The sequence below is a fragment of the Leucoraja erinacea genome, chromosome 5, assembly GCF_028641065.1.
Source record: "Leucoraja erinacea ecotype New England chromosome 5, Leri_hhj_1, whole genome shotgun sequence".
Classification (NCBI taxonomy): domain Eukaryota; kingdom Metazoa; phylum Chordata; class Chondrichthyes; order Rajiformes; family Rajidae; genus Leucoraja; species Leucoraja erinaceus.
In genome coordinates this window covers 28,579,408-28,591,593 of record NC_073381.1, presented here as the reverse complement: position 1 = coordinate 28,591,593, position 12,186 = coordinate 28,579,408, and the positions used below count along the sequence as shown (strand labels likewise).

At 41.0% G+C, this 12,186-nt stretch overlaps 1 long non-coding RNA gene across 1 annotated transcript; it reads left to right on the top strand.

The window, feature by feature from the left end:
- Window positions 1–1,329: 1,329 nt before the first annotated feature.
- LOC129697071 (uncharacterized) lies at window positions 1,330–4,164 on the top strand. The gene is made up of 2 exons (XR_008723443.1): window positions 1,330–1,580; window positions 3,550–4,164. It is a non-coding gene; the product is annotated as an uncharacterized LOC129697071 (long non-coding RNA).
- The last annotated feature ends 8,022 nt before the right edge of the window (window positions 4,165–12,186 follow it).

Sequence of the window (12,186 nt, the reverse complement as noted above, 5' to 3'; positions counted from 1 at the left end):
TCGACAGCTTCAAACTCCTGGGCATCCATATCATCAGCAACCTAACCTGGTCCCTTTACATTGATGTGGTGATCAAGAAAGTGCATCAGCCTTTTTAGCACCTTATGTATTGAGCGCCTTGAGAAGAATCAGCGTATCCGTGAGGATTCTCTCGCCCTCTTCAGATGCGCTACAGAAAGCATTCTGACGGGATTCACCTCTGCCTGGTAATGGCAACTGCTCTGCTCTTGACTGTCTAATCCTGCAGAGAGAGAGATGACCACAACTCAGTCCATCAAAGGTCCGAAACATTGCCTATTTCCTTCGCTCCATAGATGCTGCTGCACCCGCTGAGTTTCTCCAGCATTTTTGTGCACCTTCGATTTTCCAGCATCTGCAGTTCCTTCTTAAACACTCAGTCCATCAAAGGCTCTTCAATTCCTTCCATCTTCACGGTGTTTGCATCGGGAAGGTTGGATGTATTGTCAAAGATGCCTGCCAGCCCAGCCATCCCCTTTTCTCCCTTCTACCTTTGGCAAGAAGATACAGGAGCTTGAAAGCCTGAATAGAACATAGAACGGAATAGTTCTATACAGGCCCTTTGACACAATATATCTTTGCTGAACACGATTCCAACACTATCTGTTATCCACCTGCACATAATCCATATCCCTCCATTTCCTGCATATCCATATGCTTATCCAAAACTCTTTTAAATGCCACTAATGTATCTGCTTCAACCATCACACCCGGCAGTGCGTTCCTGGCACTCACCACTTTCCGTGTAAAACACTTGCCCCATACATCTCCTTTAAACCTTGCCCCTCTTGCCTTAAACCCATGCTCTCTAATATTTGAAATACCAGAAATACTGAATGTCCATACTTAAGAATAGCTTCTTGCCCACTGCTATCAGTCTCCTGAACCAGTCACCTTTCTCACACCCCCTTCCCAGAATTGTTGCCACATACTCTTATCCTTAACTCTCCCTCATTCACTTATTGCGTTATTGTACTTGTATTTTTACACTACTTTGGATTGCACTACAATCTTGCTCCAACTGCTATTTTCAACCAATTGTGTATTTATCATCACTGTTTGCTGTTTACTCTATGAGCTTCATGTGAACAGAATTTCATTGCACCCTGGTGTATATGAGAATAAACCAGTCTTAAAGTCATCCAGTATCCAGGCTAACATTTATCTTGCAGCCAGTGCCTGAGCATATTATTTGTCTATATTTTTGTTAGCAGGACCAGCTATCTGAAAGTTCTAGGCCTGCCTCCTCACCTCATAAACTTCCTACATTTTATTTGTTCTAATGTTTAATCAACTTACAGTTGGGCATTCCATGTCCAAATGGTTCTTTCCATGAAGGATGTGGTTGGTAACTGATTTTCTTTTATTTATTTTCTAAAGTCGTTATCGTTGCATGAAATCAGTGCAAATAGATTCCCTTGCATAATCAAAACCCTTCACCATTTTAATCACCTTGAATAGGAAATTGGCAACAATACCTGCCTTGAAGAAGTTCTCCTCCTCTCTCCGGATTCAAGGTATGCCTGCCTTGAAGAAGTTCTCCTCCTCTCTCAGGATTCAAGGTATGCCTCACATTATCCTTGTTTACAGAAAGTAGAGAAGGTCCATTGAGTCTTGTGGTCATAAGGAAGTGCGACATTTAATTCTGCAGCTGAGGGTAATACAAACTAAATTTAATCTTAGATAGCCACATCTCTCTGGTATCTATCTATATTACTAAAAGTCTGATCTTGACCACTTCCTGTTGTTCTGTATATTGATTTTAGAAAAAACGCTGCCACTTATGGCTGTGATTTTTGGACATCTTACTCAGAGTCCCCCTCCACTGCGCAGGACAAGAGGATTTTTCCCATTGATGAAAAATAAAAGAGTTATTAGTGTTTTAAAAATGTTGAGATTCTCTCTCCTGAAGGCCACACCCCTTCTGGAGGGACTATAAAACCCAGACGTGGAGTGCCTCAGTCAGTCTCTGCAAGATGGGGGAGCAAGAGGGTCACATCTCTCAGTTTGAGCTGTGAATAACACTGAACACATGTCTACTAAACTGTGAGTGTGGTTTTACTGACCTTGCGTGCCCTTAATGAGGTTTGAAAATGAAAATGTGGTTGGTTTGGAATGAAGTTCAGCAAATGGTTGGCGGTGGTTGGTTTGAAACGAAGCACAGCAAATGGTTGGTGGTGGTTGGATTGAAATAAGTACAGCAAATGGTTGGTGGTGGTTGGTTTGAAATGGCAAATGATTAAAAGTCTAAACTTGACAACATCCCGTATGCACTGTATATTGATTTTAGATAAAACGCTACCACATACGGCTGTGATTTTTGGCCATCTTACTCAGTCCCCCTCTGCTCATCAGGTGCAGAGGATTCTTCCCATCAATTAAAAATAAGTGTTATTAGTGTTTAAAAAATGTTGAGAATCTATCTCCTGTCAATCACGCCATGAATTGCGGAGGGATTATAAAACCCGGAAGTGTGGGTGTGGGTCAGTCTCTGCAAGATGGGGGAGGGAGAGGTCACGACTGTCTGAGCTGTGAATCAACTAAACACACTGAATGCCTACTGAACTGTGAGTGTGGTGTTTTGTGTGTTGTTTTGTGTGGTTTTATGGTGGTTTCACCCTGCTTGAAATGGTATGAAATGGCATTTGAATGTGGTGGCCTTGGACCTTGCTTGAAGTGGTATGAAACTGCACTTGAGTTTGGTTGGCTTGCACCCTGCTTGAAATGGAATTTCAAGGAATAGCCGTAAGTCAACTGCCAGCCCACCAGCCATGAGTGAGCTGCCAGCACATCAGGCTTGAGTGACTGAGCTGCCAGCCAAAAAAAAACATTTGGCCCACAATGTCCATACTAGCCCTCTGGAAACCAGTCCCTTCAGCCCACCACACCCATACTATCGCTCCAGAAAGCGCCCCCCACTGGCCACCAATATTGGAATTGGTGGAGAGGTGGAATATCGCGTTGGGGGACCAGCCCTCCCGTGTGAATATGGGACCCAACGGGTCCCACTTAGTCTAGTAACTTCTAAAAGTGTCATTTCAGTTATTTTAAATTTTATTTGCATAAAGCTAAGAAATACAAATTAAAAGATATTCTGTGTTCACTGCCATCCCTAGAGGTGTCCTGGCGACAGCAAAAATTTCAGCCAACTTTAGAGCTTGAAGTGCATAAAATAAGATTGGGCGTACCAACACAAAACAGTTGAAGCAGCCTCAGGAAAGCTGACAATTCAAACACTAAAGTGTTTTATTCACTTAGACACAGGTTTATGATACTTGATTAAACTAGACATCATGCTTAAAAAATAAATAATATTATACAAGTGAAAATACAAATTACAACAGTGGAGCATTCCAAAATTGTTACAGGGGATCTCTGAATGCTGGCAAGGTGTAAAATTATTTTGTAATAGAAACCCAGTATGTTCTTAGTCTCTCCCGAGCAAGTACAGGAGAAACATGTTCTAGTTAACATTAATCTCTGAACCAACCACAGTAAAACAGATTGACCTTTCACATTCCTTCTTTTTAGGATCAGACTGCGCATAGTATTGGTTCCTGTGTTCGCCTGGGTATTCTGAGATGGTAATCCAACAGTAATCCTTTGACAATAGAGCAGAGGGTCATCATAGTGTTGGATAAATACAAGTCTCCTCCTGTGAAATGACTTTTATAACAAAAGCTAAATATACTGGAAACACTCGATGAATCAGGCAGCATTGAATGTAAGAAAAACAAAGCTAATGTTTCAGGTTGAAGACCCTTTGTCAGAACATTTTCTGTTTTATTTAAAAATCTGTAAATATATTATCACAAACACTTTGTGTAATGGGGGCTGGTGTCATTACTTGTGCATGATATATATTATAAATGTGGTACTAATCCCTTTACAGTGAATGGTTTAATACTTTTGTTAAACTAATGGTCAAAGGAACATTGTGCATCAAATGTTCATCTACTATTGTCAAAAACAAAAGCAACGACCTTGTCAAAAGCTCTATTTTTGCCCACTAAAAAAACATCAGTACATAGTGTAATCAGTAAATGCTCAGAAAATGCTTACAACTAACTTTTAAGAAACAGGCCTGGTTTCTGTGCCTTCAGGAAGATTTAACTCCCATGCAATAAACTCTGATTATGAATACTCCTCCTCATATTTCCCTGATAACTGTCTGTTCCACTATAAACGCTCTGGGCTTTCTTCTTGAAAATTTCACTTAGAAAATAGATCACCAATGAGTAAAGTAGCTTGCACGTTCTTCATGAGGTGACACAATAACTTGTATATTTATTGTGCACCTAGCTGAAGGTCACAAAGTGCTTGCCTGGAGCATTTCCAAACAAAATATGCCATCACACATGCATGAAATCAGAACGAAAGAACTGTGGAGTTTGGTGTCGTTAATAATAACAGCAAAGTAGAATTTGTGGAGTGCACTCCAATGCTTGGGGCAAAGGCATTTGAGGGATGATTACCTTTGGCGGAATGGTTATTATCAGCATTGGAGGTGGGGGAGGGGTTATAGCTATGTGTGCGTTGTGGGTGCGGGGGGGGTCGGAGGTTTGGATGAGTTCCAACATTTGGTTGCTAGAAGGTACACAAAAATGCTGGGGAAACTCAGCGGGTGCAGCAGCATCTATGGAGAGAAGGAAATAGGTGACGTTTCGGGCCAAAACCCTTCTTCAGACTGATGGGGGGTGGGGGGGAGGAGGAAGGAAAAAGGGAGGAGGAGGAGCCCGAGGGCGGGGGGGATGGGAGGAGACAGCTCGGGGGTTAAGGAAGGGGAGGAGACAGCAAGGGCTAGCAAAATTGGGAGAATTCAATGTTCATGCCATCTGGACGCAAGCAACCCAGGCGGAATATGAGGTGCTGTTCCTCCAATTTCCGGTGTTGCTCACTCTGGCAATGGAGGAGACCCAGGACAGAGAGGTCGGATTGGGAATGGGAGGGGGAGTTGAAGTGGTGAGCCACCGGGAATTCAGGTAGGTTATTGCGGACTGAGCGGAGGTGTTCGGCGAAACGATCGCCCAACCTCCGCTTAGTCTCACAGATGTAAATCAGCTGACATCTAGAGCAGCGGATGCAGTAGATGAGGTTGGAGGTTGCTAGAAGTTGGCAGGCCAGTTCAGCATGGTGGTGCAGCCATAGAATTGCTGCCTTACATCACCGGAGACTCGACCCTGACCATGGGCACTGTCTGTATGGAGTTTGTACATTCTCCCTGTGACCGTGTGGGTTTTCTCCGAGATAATCTTGGAAGCTTCTTTGTTTTGTATTATTCGTCCATACACATTAAATAAACATAACTGTGAGGGCGAAAATCTCACCTTGCCTTTAAACAATCTTGTCTGCAATCAAAACTGTAGAAGTTATGTGTGGCTGGTTCTAAAGCCTTAATCCTCAGCCTGAAACAATCCGATTGGTTGTAGCAGGCTCGTGTTGTCATCCCATTCATCTGATTCCAAATGTCTTCAGTTCCATCTGATGGTTTCAGCCGGTTCCAATCTCTCCCACCAACTCAATTCCTTGTAACAAAATTCATCTTACAACTGATTTGGAACTGTGGCCTGGATTGACCAGTGTTATGCAAACAATCTGACACCTAAAATTATTTTTATGTTTCATAACAGGATCTTGGTTTTCAAGATATTAAAAATGATGATTGTAGATTAGTGGCTCATGTTATGAGTCATGCTTTTGTAGTTACGCCCACTAGCTTATTAGCTTCGCGGTCTGGTGCACTCCGCAGTATGAAGTTATTTCTCAAGTGAGAGCTTGTAGTTGTTCGAAATAAACAGTGTATAACCTGCCACGGTGTGAGGTTTTTATTATTACAAGGACTCAAAACCAACATGGTGTCAGAAGTGGGATTAACGTTGTTCTGCGACGTGCAGCAGCATACGGGTCTGCTTTGGCAATGATCGTTGAGCAGGGGAACCCAAGGCAGGGTCACGGGAAATGTTGCGTAAGTTGAGCAAATCCAGGAATACGTCAGATTTGGTCCTGTGAGAGCGCTCAATGAGTTGTTTCGCACTACTGACAGCCCGCTCAGCCAGCCCATTAGAGCTTGTAGTTGTTTATTTTAAATAAACAGTGTATACCCTGCCAAGGTGTGAGGTCTTTATTATTACAAGGACTCAAAACCAACAATGGACAAAACAAGGAAAGATTCACAGCAATTCTGGAATATCAGTCCAAAATTCCAAGTCACTCCAATTCAGTCCAAGAGAGTTGGCCATCTCAAACTGGCCTCAGTCTTTGTGGGAAAAGTACTAATGACAATCAGAATAAGTCCTGCTCAAGGTCATGTTCAATTATTGATGTTAGAAAGTTTGGATTTACAGATCTTGGCTTAAAACCGGAAAGAGCATGAAAGTTTAATGGCCTCCGCTCTCAAGTTGCTAAAACAAGTTTCCTTATGGAGACATGCGTTGACTTGTTTGAGGTTCTTAAGGCTTGTTACCACACTTGGAAAGCAATCCAACAGGAACCAAAGCTCTCAGGAGAAATTATGGGAAATTGGAAAACAAAACAAAGGCGGCCCAGCAGGTAGAGCTGCTCTCTCATGCTGCCAGAGATACAGCTTTAATCCTGACCTTGGGTGCTGTCTGTGTGAAGTTTACATGTGTGACTGTGTGGGTTTCCTCTGGGTGCTCCAGTTTACACCAACATTCTGAAGGTATGTGGGTTTGTAGGTTAATTGGCCTCTACAAATTTCCCCCAATGTGTAGGGAGTGGATGAAAAAGTTGTATGATATAGAACTAATGGGAACGGGTGATTAATGGTGGGCGCAGACTCAGTGGGTTGAAGGGTCTGTTTCCATGCTATATCTCTAAACTAAACTAACCATCGCAATTTTCAAGCTACTTGAATGGCCTTACTTCATTTGTGATTAAACAATCTTTGGCAGTCGTCTTGTGTGGCATATGCTGCTTGTGTTATGGGGGATGGTAAGCAGACATGGACCAGCTGAGCTGCTTGAGCTGTGCCTCATGCCAGCTGTTGACAAAGAGGAGAAGTTTTGTTTCCCATTTCCTCCTGTCTTCCTGGCTGGAGAAGATTATGCAGCAGGAGGTTTGGCATGTAATGCAGTTCGAGATCATTGAAATTGGTTTAGCAGTGCAATTAATAAAAATATTCCTTTAATTAACTATTCCCACGTCAAAGTAAGGGGGAAAGCCACTGAAATTTGAACTTGGATCAAATAGATTGTGGTTATTATATATTTTAATTTACAGTAGGACTGTAAACTCCTATCTCACCAGGGACTAACTTTACTGTACCACTCTACTGCTTTTTAAAAAACTTGCTGTTTGTTTCCCTTTTTCCTTCCGCCCACAATATTTAATATGAAAAATAATACGTGATTCTGTTAAATTCTGTTTGCAGTTTGTTTGGTTGTTTGTTTGTTTGTCTTTTTGCACAAAGTCCGCGAGCATTGCCACTTTTCATTTCACTGCACATCTCGTATGTGTATGAGAGGAATAAACTTGACTTGAATAAAACTCTAGAAGACTTCAGTAAAGTAAAGCTTAGTAAAAATTGCAGCAGGCTTGTTTCATTTTATGTCTCCCAGCCCTCTCTTTGCCTTATGTTTTCTTATTTCAGGGCATATCTAAATCACTTAGAGACATTTATCTTTCTGTATCATAATACAATCAAAACATTGAGCAGAGGAAGTTGCCAATTTGTGAATCTTTACCTTCAACATTGCGGTGGGAAATGGTGTGTTGTATTTGTATAACTCTTTCTAGTCTGGCTGCTTTAATTATTTAATATACTGTCAATGCTCGTCTTTCTTCCATTCGTTCTCAGCCTGTCCAATCAAATACTATCTACAACTACAGCGCACTGACAAACTACACGTAATTTTCAGTGGCGATTAAATCTCAGGAAATGTCAATATGCATCAACGATCGCTAAGAAAATAGAGATAAAACAAATATAAATTTTTCATACTCGTGCAAGTGTCACTTCCAAAAACATTAAACAGTGAAATAGTCACACTTTTTCTGCTGCAGATAGGCACAGCCCAAGCTGAATCACTATTAAAACTTACGTAAGCAAAGTAAAGTAATCAATCCACTTTAAGCTACAAATACCAATAAAATAAACTGCAAAGCAAATTTAGAGTCAAGGAAAACAGGTTAAAAAAAAACACATGCTGGAGATATTCAGCAATCCAAAATGTTAGCTCTGTTTCACTCTCTATGGATGCTCCCTATTTCAGATTTTACTTTGGATTTTCAGCTTTTGCTATGTTTTGCCTTTTGATATGAAGCACCTACACGGAGAATTAGAGCATATTGTTCAAATTTGGTATGGTCATAACAAACTTTCTGTCCAACAATATCAATCACTTCCAATACCTTCTTTATGTGAAGGAGCAAAGACATGAATCCTTCCCTCGTAGCCTGACTACATTCCTATCCCCAAAGGGTATTTGGATTCACACATGGAGAGCAAGTACTGCATGAAGCCACTTATAATTCTATGTATTTGAACCTGGAAGATATATTATCATGTTTTCAGCACTCATGTAGACAGACTGAAGTTGACAGTTTGAATGACATTTCACTAATCAAACCTCTGGCCAGAATGTTTGAATTTTTTCTATATCTCTTATCTCATTACTCACAAGATTATATTTCTGTTTTGCATCAGTCTGGTCCAGTTAACATCATATTCTTTATCTTGCATACACATCTTTTCCAATGTATTGATTTTAAGCTTCCACCTGTGCAAGGCAGAAAGACATGCGCACTGTAAATTTGTGAATCTCAAAATATCCATTTGAGCTCTCAAGGTATTTACTAATCCAAGTTGAGGGCAAATGGATTGCAAATAAAGATTCTCACTCTGCCACGTCCTTGACTGTCTTGCTCGCCACTGATCCATCATCTTTTCTCAATCGCGTTTCTCCTTCTTTTCATCTCCTCTTCACGAGAGTCCCCTTTATACTCTCCTCAGCCTGGAGTACAATGGGGTAAGACTGAAGCTCATCCAATTGTGGGTGAATTGTCGACTAATTTTGGACTTTGATTGTACAGTAGGAAACAAAATATAAGGAAATGGTAATGTACTTAAATTGGCATCAAATGAAAAATTGTGGCTTCAGGATCTTCACAATGGTGTGCTGAGGTAGACACCATTTGCCTTATTTTTAATTAATAGGATAGAAAACTGTGTAACGTAGGGTTGTCTGAAGAACAAAGGTTGACTTGTACTGCGAGAGGAGACAATTGAATCATATAAGATGCTGAGGGATCTTGTCACGGTCAATATCTAGAGGATATTTCTGTCCTCTGGAAAAATCTAGAATTGGAGCTGAGGTCACTCTTTAAAATAAGAAGTGGTCCATTTAAGATAGAGATGAGGCGATTTATTTTGTCTCAACAGCTGGTACGGCTTTGCAACACATTTCCTCAAAGGATAGTGGAAATAGTGTATTCGCGTATTTCTAAGGCAGAGTTGGATAGACTTTGAAAAGCTACAGGGAGTAGTTGAGTGGATGGAACGGCAAAGCACCCAGAGGAGCTAAGTGGCCTAATCTTGCTATAATTCAGTTTATTGTTTAGTTTATTGTCACGTGTCCCCAGGTAAAGTGAAAAGCTTTTGTTGCGTGCTAATCAGTCAGCAGAAAGAGAACTCCAGGGAGTAGAATCACAGGAGCGAGGGTTGTTATCCCTAGAATTATAGTTAAAGCTTGACATGACAAGATTACCTACATTATAAGGGAAACTTTGAGACCATACAGGGGAAGTGTTTCCACTCAACAAAATAAAGCCTGAGACAAGGGGATGGAGTCTAAAGGGTAGAGTCAAATCTCTTTGGAGTGGAGGTCAGAAGCAGTTCTACATTCCATGTGTGGTTTAGAAATGTCATAAATTGTGATTAATTCTAGATCAACTATTCATTTAAAATGTTAACTGCATAGATTTTTAGTAGCAGGAGGTGTTAAAGTGTGCGAAGAAAAAGTAAGTATATGGAATGGGTTGTAGAGCAGCCTTGATTTCCCTGAATAGACCAGCAAACCCATGAAGCTAAATAGCTCCTGTGTCCCTAGAAATCCCAGTTACATGTATGAACAGAAGCTCCTTTTGCAATTCTGGTGAATTTGTGGCAGTGGAATGAGACCAGCCTGAGACAAATTGTGGGCCCATGTCTGCCAATTCTCGGAACCAGGCACAGTATGAATGCTTTATTTAAATCAAATGTGGTATTGCTAAAATCTCAACATTATCAGTGTATTTTCTCATTTTAATTATTAAATTAAATTCTAATTAAGCTGATGTGATATGACATTTCTCTTTCACAAATCCATTTGGCATAAAGCCTCCTAAAGTGATGCTTTACCTTTCCCCTTAATTCTCTTCTGGATTGATGTGAAATTCATCATAGAAACATAGAAAATAGGTGCAGGAGTAGGCCATTTGGCCCTTCGAGCCTGCATCGCCATTCAATATGATCATGGCTGATCATCCAACCTGCATCTCTCCATACCCCCTGATCCCTTTAGCCACAAGGGCCACATCTAACTCCCTCTTAAATATAGCCAATGAACTGGCCTCAACTACATTTTGTGGTAGAGAATTCCAGAAATTCACCACTCTTTGTGTCAATTTTTTTTTTCTCATCTCAGTCCTAAAAGATTCCCCCTTTATCCTTAAACTGTGACCCCTTGTTCTGGACTTCCCCAACATCGGGAACAATCTTCCTGCTTCTAGCCTGTCCAACCCCTTAAGAATTTTGTAAGTTTCTATAAGATCCCCCCTCAATCTTCTAAATTCATCGATCTATTCCTCCCTAAAGTTCCAAATCTGTTTTTAAATTGGGTACAACTATTCTGATTCCCCGGCTAACAATGCCCAACATATTCAAGTCAATGAATTACACATCACCTGAACCTTGATTTGAATCATAAATGGACCAAGTAGTTTTACTGAATTATCCATGAATGCATAGTGAACACGCTAATTTTATTCAACCCCTACATTTGATTAACATGTATTTGACATTCATCTCCTATTTTAGGAGCCCAAGTCACAAATAATTAAATTAAAAATATCAAACTTTTTGACCAGGTCAACACCATTCAAGAATGAGACTGACTGACATATTTAGAATTGGATGCAAGCACTTTGATTTGATAGCTACTGAAGGAGCTCAATAAACACAAAGCGCAGACATACATTTGCACAAACATAAAAACATCATAACGTGTTTAATGTTTAAGAAGGAACTGCAGACCCTGGAAAATCGAAGTTAGACATAAATGCTGGAGAAACTCAGTGGGAGAGGCAACATCTATGGAGCGAAGGAAATAGGCAACATTTCGGGTCGAGACCATTCTTCAGACTGGAGAAGGGTCTCGACCCGAAATGTTGCTTATTTCCATAATGTGTTTAATGATCATTAAGGGTTGAAGGATGGACCTGTGTCTCTTCTGCATCTCCCCTTTCCCAACCCCAACTGTGTATCCCTGAATACCTGAGCGATATGTCATAGAAAGGGATGTCCACAACAGCAAGAGTCATTTAACATTCACAAACACGTTCATAGAGGAAGAGTCTATCTTACTTTCAATGACATTGACCTCACTGAATCTCCATCATCAAGATCCCTGAGGTCAGCATCGACTGGACTCGCCACAGAAATATGTGGCTGTATGAATGAATCTTAGAATAAAGGGGAGGTCATTTAAAACTGAGATGAGAAAAAACGTTTTCACCCAGAGAGTTGTGAATTTATGGAATTCCCTGCCACACAGAGGGCAGTGCAGGCCAAGTCACTGGATGGGTTTAAGAAAGAGTTAGATAGAGCTCTAGGGGCTAGTGGAGTCAAGGGATAAGGGGGGAAGGCAGGCACGGGTTATTGATAGGAGATGATCAGCCATGATCACAATGAATGGCGGTGCTGGCTCGAAGGGTTGAATGGCCTCCTCCTGCACCTATTTTCTATGTTTCTATAATTCCGCCAGAGTCTGGATTTTTATAGCAAGTGTCAAATGATTTAACTCTTTGACTCCCCAAAGTCTGCTCCAAGATAGAAAATGGAATCACGGTGGAATATGCTCCAAATACTTGGATCAGTGTTGCTTCATCAACATTTCAGAAATCAAGCAACTTCTGGGACAAACCACTCCACTCGATCAGAATCCCAGCTAC